This window comes from Eretmochelys imbricata, chromosome 13, assembly GCF_965152235.1.
Source record: "Eretmochelys imbricata isolate rEreImb1 chromosome 13, rEreImb1.hap1, whole genome shotgun sequence".
Classification (NCBI taxonomy): domain Eukaryota; kingdom Metazoa; phylum Chordata; order Testudines; family Cheloniidae; genus Eretmochelys; species Eretmochelys imbricata.
Window position 1 is genome coordinate 16,679,026 of NC_135584.1, and position 8,202 is coordinate 16,687,227.

Here is an 8,202-nt window from a genome sequence, read left to right on the forward strand (position 1 = left end):
CTGTATATCTACACAAAGCGACTTCCATGTGGATTTGGTCTTGCGGCTAATACCTGGCTCTAAGAGTCTAGTGTGCTGGGTTCTATTCCTGGCTCTGCTATTGACTCACTGTATGACCCTAGACCAGTCTTTTAACTTCCCTGGGCCTCATGTTTCCCATGTAGCATTGACCTTCCCCACAGCAGGGTCCTGAGGCTCCATCTATAAACGCCCTCTGAGACCCTGTGGGGCATGATGCTCTGGAAGGGTGACGGGTTAGGAGTAAGGTTACTCCCCTGCAATACAAATACAGTGCTGAAGCACAAGAATATATCAAATGAGAAATGCTTAGCAGGATTTTCACCAATAAAACATCACACACACACGCATCTGCAAACCATTCCTGCCCACTTCAAAAGCGAGCTGGAAAGGGGCCACACGCTGCATGGAGTCAGTCAGTCGAGTATGGGCCGTGTCACTGATGGCTAAGCCCTTCTTGGCATTGATGGTAGATATCCTGCTCAGGTCAGGGGTAGCAGAACTGGGGGGGTCGGGGCAGTGGGGCTAGCATCCCCATAACAGAAATATTGCAGGGGTTGAGCTCTGTTTCCACCCCTGCAATATTTCCTGTGTATTCGGGGAGGATGCAAGGCAGGGCAGCCGGGCCCCGCTTCTTCTCCAGCCCAGCCCCCCAGTGCCAGGGAAAAGGGGCACCTGGAGGTGGGGGCTGGGCAGAGAACAAGTGGCTGGGTGGAGCTGCATCTTTTCAGTGTCGGGGAAGGGCTGTTTCTGCTCCAGGGCAGGAATGGCTGCCAGTTGTGTAAAAGCAGCAGCCAGGGCAGGGGGCTGAGTGAGTCTGATTTGGCCTGCATGCTCCAAGTTTCACCTCACTTAAAACTACTTGCTTACAAAATCAGACATAAAAATACGAAAGTGGCACAGCACACAATGACTGACAAATTGCTTTCTTTCTCCTTGCTACCATGTAATTATAAAATAAATCAATTGGAATATAAATATTGTACTTACATTTCAGTGTATAGTATATAGAGCAGTATAAACAAGTCATTGGCTGTATGAAATTTTAGTTTGTAGTGACTTCGCTAGTGCTTTTTTTGTAGCCTGTTGTAAAACTAGGCAAGTATCTAGATGAGTTGATGTACCCTGTGGAAGACCTCTGCGTTCCCCCAGGGGTATGTGTACCCCTGGTTGAGAACGTCTGCCCTAGTGCATACATCCAACGAGCACAGCACTGCAAACTGTTTCACAGCGTGCTCTGGAAGCCACTGCATTCAGGTTGCACCAAGGGGTGGCTGTGATAAGTGAAAGCAGTGCTGCGTCAAGTGAAAGCAGAGCTGGGCCTTTCCTTAGCAAAGCCAGGCTGCAAGAACAGCTCAGATGAAGCAACAGTGCCAAACTCGGTCGAGGAGATCAGTGTACATCAAGTGCAGGGAAAGCAAATGAGGAGCCAACGTAAATATCTGTTTCCTTCCTGTTGTAGAAATTGTTCTGCTTGACAAAGATCTCTTCTGTGTGTGTGCTTTCCCAGCAGAACAGCCTCAAAGACTCCAGCCCAAGGCCCCAGTACTGCCACCATCTACGCGTGCGTGAGTAGCGCCCTTGAAGTCAACGGAGCTACTGAGATGCTTCAAGTTAAGCATGTGATAAGTATTTGCAGGATCAGGGTCTAACAGGGCTTTGATGATAATGGCAACAGAGCTGTGCTTTACACCAGCTAGGGGTCTGGACCACAAATATCAACGACGGACAAGGATGGAAGCATTGATTTATCTGAAGCAAACCCCACCTTCCAATCCAATTTCTGTGCTGCTACCCGTTCTACCTCTGCTGTTAGGGCAATCATCCTATTCCACATCATACTCAGTAAAGCAGTGTCATTGCCAAGGGAAAGGTCATTTAACTCATCTCCCCTAGGGCATTTTACACCATCCACAATGCCTTTTGTTACACGCTGCTAGTGCAAAAAGGTATGGTGATAACAGACACCCTTGTCTAACTCCATTCACAATATCAAACACTCACCCAGGCCTGTATCCAATCTTACTGGACATCTACTTCCATCGTAGAAACTTCTTATTATGTTGATCAGCTTGTCTGGCATCCCATATCAGCTACCAATATTCCAGCAGTAGCATTTTTAGTGATCTGTCGAAGAGTGAATACCTGTTCACACCATGACCTACCTGGACAGATTCCAGCCCTGTTCTTTTCATAATATTTCATCCACATCCCTCTTCATTCTATTCAGCATAACGGTAGTCAATACTTTGCCCAGGATTTATAGCAGTACAATACCCCTCCAGGTTTTTTGGCAATGCCACAATGGTACCATCTTTCCAGGCTCGTGACACTTGTTCTTTCCATTTGTTCAACTGGGCTGAAAGCAAATGCAAAGGAAACCAGGATTATGAAAGTAGGAAAATGAATAACAGATGTAAAGTGTACATGGATGGAAAAGAAATCAAACAGGTGGAAGAGTTCAGCTGTCTGGGAAGTGTGATGACATTTGAAGGTGGTTGTGATAAGGGTATGCAGCTGAGATTAGGAGGAAAAGCAAACACCGCTTTTGGAAGGATGAACAACATCTGGTCAAACAGAGGTCTCCGCACCAAATTAAAGGTCAGATTCTGCCCTGTGATTATACTGAACACTCTACTATAAGGAGCGGAGACTTGGCCAATGACAGTGGCTAACAGTAAGAGACTGGTTTCAGAGTAGCAGCCGTGTTAGTCTGTATCCGCAAAAAGAAAAGGAAGACTTGTGGCACCTTAGAGACTCACAAATTTATTTGAGCATAAGCTTTTGTGAGCTGAAGTGAGCTGTAGCTCACGAAAGCTTATGCTCAAATAAATTTGTGAGTCTCTAAGGTGCCACAAGTCCTCCTTTTCTTTTTAGTAAGAGACTGGAGGCTTCCCATCATAGATGGCTGAGGAAGATACTACACAGTTCATGGAAAGACAAAATAACAAATAGAAGGGTAAAGGAGTGGAAGAGCAGAACATTAGAAAATATCATCAAAGAAAGAAGCCTCAGATGGTTGGGACATACACACCATCTGGAAGATGGGAGACAAGCCAAGCAAGCATTGAAATGGGAACCTGAAGGAGGAAAGAGAAAGCAAGGAAGGCCAAGGAAGAATTGTCAGATGACAGTGACAGAGGATATCGAGTGCACTGGCATTATCTGGGAAGAAGTACCACAACTAGCAAGCGTCGGTAATCAATAGGGGATGTGCACAATGCCTGATGTGTCACAGCTAAGCTCTAAGATAAGGGTAACACCAACTATCCCAGTGCTCCCCTAAGGGTGTGTCTACACTTAAAGCTCAGTGTGTGATTCTCAGCTTGAGCAGACATACTCACACTAGCTCTGATGGAGCTAGGACGTTAAAAATAAAGAGTAGTTGTGGCCGTGCAAGCGGCCGGAAGGGCTGGTTGCCTTGAGCATGTACCTAGCATCTCTGATGGGCATGCACTTGGGGCAGCTAGTCCCTCCCCCCACCAGCACAGCTGCAGCTACATTAGCACAGGTATGTCTCCTCAAGTTGGAATTTACACGTCCAGCTCCAAGTGTAGACATACCCTTAGTTTAGGATTGTATAGAATTGGGACTCAAATAGGACAATTTTCATTTCCTTTTCGAGTAAACTGAAAACTGACTGATGAGCTTTTGGAAAAAAACAATAAAAAAATGAAAGTGGGGTGTTAAGATCCAGATGGGTCCCATTTTCTTGCACGCCAAATATTTGGGAAGTCAGGAGGATGGTTACAGATGGCCCCATTTATGCCCTATCTCTAGGAAACATGTACCTGTCAGGTTTGCTGTCTCTTGCATTTGCTGAGTGAACAAACTTCAAGATGCTGTTTGCAGATATAAAAATAACTATGGGAGGGCTGGAAGGGGAAAGAAAGTCTCTTGGTTTGCTTTATAAATTGGACTGGCTCTTGCTTTCGTAATGCATGGGCCAAACCAACTTTAATAAAATCTGGATGGGATTAAAAGACTAATCTGTGTCTTTGCAACCAGGCTGCAAATATTAGCAGGCGAAGAGTTTTCCGCAGACATTAGAGGCTACAAAAACAGCACTGAGGGTGATTTCTGCTTTTCCAAAGTACCGGCCTAGCCCTAGGACCCAGACAAACACCTCCCTATCTCCCCCCATGGAGGAGTTGGAGATAAGGAGGTGGCTGTGATGTGGTGGGGATAATCCCATCCCAACAGCAAGAGAGCATTGCTGACAGCAGACTATCGTCATATGAGAATACTTCAGTATGGTTAAGCAAAACCTTGGAACACTTTGATCTGCACTGTGGCTCCTTGAATTAAAACAGATCCAGGCTAGGCAGGGCTGCCTGTTACAGGGTTAGCTGTCGTCTTGCCTGATATCCCATCTGAGCATGTTAAACAGGACCCCCCAGCACAAGCAGAGCTATGGGGCTCATTACGATTTTCACTTCATTACCTACTTCCAGACAGGCGCAAGAGAGAACTTTAAAATAATGTAACTAAAAGCATGCCCTTCAGTCAGAATAAACAGTTATGGAAATGAGTCTGAGATGAAAGGCGGAGGAGGGGGGGTTGGATTTCAAACTCCCCGAAGTTGGGAGGGGGCAAATGGATCCAGAGCTTTGACTCAGGCCCATCTTTACATAAAGCTTTGTATCGATCTTTCCATCCGAGGATACCAAAGCGCTTTAGAAACATTAAATGTCACACAGCAGGAGAGTGGCCAAGACTAGAATCTTGAACTCAACTCCACTCTGAACTGTGGTGTCTATGGACGGGGGGCAGAAGGGTTCAGTTTGACTCGCCAGATCTGAATCGCCCCTATGGTTTTGGATCCCAGTCAGTTCAGATGGAGTCAGATCATTTGGGGAAAAGTCCTATTGGATGTACCAGAAAACGGAGACCTTCGTATAAGTGTTTTGAATCACTCTGTAGCATTCTGTTCATGGTAGAGAACTCTGCCCAGTGGATTAGAGAACCCCAGGGAAAGGATCTCCTTCTCCATAATTTCAGTAATTTCTACAGAGTCCCATTAGAGTTCTATAGAGCCCTGCTAGTGTCGTCCCTGTTGAATGACAGAGGATTTTCCTGTAAATCCAGTGGGCAGATCTAGCTGGGGGACTCACTGAGCCTCCTTGGAACTCCCTCTCTCCAGGCTGGTGGAGAGCAGATGTGTCCTTCAAGGGTTATTGCAACTGGGCCTCCTAGTCTTCCTCAGCCAAGCACTTATCACAGCCACCCCTGCTGGCGTAGATGCTAGAACGAGGAGTGCTACCGCACCCCCTGGCTTGAAGTGGTTTCCATTACGTAGAGGGTTTACAGTTTGGTTCCATGTCTCACAGCACCCCCACTATACACGTTGGGCCAGCACCCCTGCATGCTGATAGTCCTCATGAACTGCACCTAAGTCAGAAAGGAGCTGCCACCTCAGAATTTAACAACGAAGGAAGAGAGAGAGTTAAAACAGTGGGAATCAAATGTGTCTGGTTATTTCTAAGAAATTGAAGAATGGGATCAAATTCAGAACATAAATGACCATCTCAGAGGTTACATTTGGCAAGTAAGCAGATAATTACTGATTATTTATTTACTTATTTATTTATTTTGATTTCCGGAGGTCTAGGCCCCTCACCATAATTAACACACACAGACAATTAAAGCATCTACAGTGTTTCCAGTGCATTACTTTGAACGACTTGCAAATGCGTCAACGCACCGCGGCCAGAGATCTCTGTCTCTCTATTTCGGGGTATGCTCAGAGGACATAAACCATGACCGTAGCACAGGGTGAGTTCACCTTTTACACGCTACGGCCACGCTGCTGCACACCTGCAGCTGCGCCAACGCAGCATTTCATTGTAGCCACTTACTACAGCTGTGAGAGGGGTTCTCCTGTCGACGTAGTCAGTCCACGTCCCCAAGAGGCGGCAGCTAGATCAGCGGAAGAATTCTTCCATTGACCTAGCTGGGGCAACGTAACTTGAATGTAGACCTGGCTTTAGGGATGGTGTACGGAACTAGTCGCCAGTCTAATTTTTTTTTCCTTTAAAACTTAACAAGCTTTAGCCTCAAAGATATCCTGCAGCACTGAGTTTCACAGGTTAAAAATGTACTATATTTTCTTTTCTCCACTGGAAATCAGCTACCTTTTCAACACTGGTGAATGTGCTCACTTAAAGTGCATACACGTGTATGCATATAAATACATTGGGCTTACTGTACTGAAGCCTTTAAGTAAAGAGGAGTGAGCTTTCAACATGTTTTCAAGTGAGAAAGTAACCCTCATTGCAGGGAGACTCTGCTCTGGATAGCTTGGAGCCAAAACCATTTAAACTCCAGGGTGTTTTTTATGAACACAACCTCAGATTTGAACACTTTGAATGAGAGCATCTTTGTGCGGTGAGCTTGACTTGAACGTTGAATCTGGTCCCTATTTATTTGTCTTCTTTGCTGCTGGATCTTTTTCAGAATAGTTTTCTGCAATTACTTTAACTTTCCCCAGCACAGATTTGGCCTGAAACTTGTTTTCCAAGAGATAAACTGCACAGATACCATTTGGCCTGAAGAGAAGTTAATTGGCCAGCTGAACAGATAGAGGGAAGACCAACATGAAGAGAGAGACATACTTCTCATCATGAAAAGAAAACAGGGGATGTGGAAGTAGACAGATGCAAATGGAGATCTTGCCAAAAAGGCTGTGAATTTAGGAATAGGCTGACAGCCCTGGGCAAGCTTCCCCAACAATGTCCTCTGCCAGCGTGTCTCAGCCCTGACCTGGGGGCGAGCAGGGAGTTCAGTCTCAATGGCACATTCAGTATTTGTCCTCTCTGTTGAGACCATCAGCTGGTGCCAATTGCGAGTGGGTTTTGTGATGTGGACAAGTGTCCATGGGGCACTGCACCGAGACCTGCCCAAATAATTATACATTGGCCAACAGCAGACCACAGGCAATGATAACTTTTGGTCACTACTGAGCTGTTTTTGAAGTAGTGGCCTAGCGGCAAAGCCTATCCCTTGAGCTGTTCAGCCCTATAGCAATTAAAGGCCCAGGTAGCAGTAGGACCCAGATGAGTGTTTTCAGTTCTGTTGTGTGGTGGAGGTGGGGTGACAGCAGACCCCCATCCTGAGAAGAAGGCTGTTGCTATAGTCTGTCCACCCCCACCAAAGAGAGCAAGAAGGGATCACAGGCCACCTGGCCAGCTCCTGCAGAGACAGTCTTGGCATTATCCCATGGATCTGGGAAACAATTTCTTGCCTGCCTGCCCCAAATGTATCCAATTCCTGTCCCGCATTGCACAGAGTTGCCAATAGGAATATAATCCCCATTGTACACAGAAGAAAGCAAAGCAGAGAGGTGAAGTGACTTAGCTAAGGACACAGAGGGAGTCAGTGTCAAAGCTGGGATCAGACTGCTGGAGTCTTTTGTTTCCATTCCTGTGTGTAGCCCACTAGACCACACTGCCTCTCATGCTATTGAGCTGCCCTGCTTGTGGCCGAAAGGCTCCTGTGGTTACTCCACAGAAGAGCCAGCACAACCCCTGGCACCAAGCTGAGAGGTGACTTGTGGTGGTTTGAAGGAAAGGTGGGCAGCCGTGCCCCCACAAACACAGGTTAGGTTGGGTCCCCCTACTAGACAGGGGAGCTGAACCAGGAGTTTGAAAGGCCATCCCTGTGTGGATGACCCATGCATGACAATGCAGAGGGGTCTGGAGGCAGGGCTGGCTGGGGTCCTGGCCAGTGGATCCTCAGCTTCTCAGATCCACCGGCAAACACCTTTGCAGGATGGGGAGCATCCTGGGGCTGATGTAGCAGCTGTGAAGCAGCTCTGCGGGAGCAGGGGCCCAGAGGTGCATAATCCTGAGCTGCAAAATTCAGACCTCGATGGAAAGTCAGTGGAATAATTCAGATATGGATCTGGGGTCTGCTCCGACCTCGCCCCCTCTTTTGTGGGGGGTTGTGTTTGAGGGCTTGAGTGGGCATCATTGACATTAATTTCACAGAGGGCCCACCAGTCTGCTGCCAGTGCTGATGCTCAGGGTCATATTCGCTCTCCAAGTTACATTTTCGCAGATTGTGAATATCCGGGCAAAGGGAAGGAAGGTCGGTGTCACTGCAGTAGTTATCTCGGCGCTGCATCCTAACAGAAACTCCAGCAGAGAAGGCCAAGATTCTCTTAGCCAGATGCTGCCAAAGCCA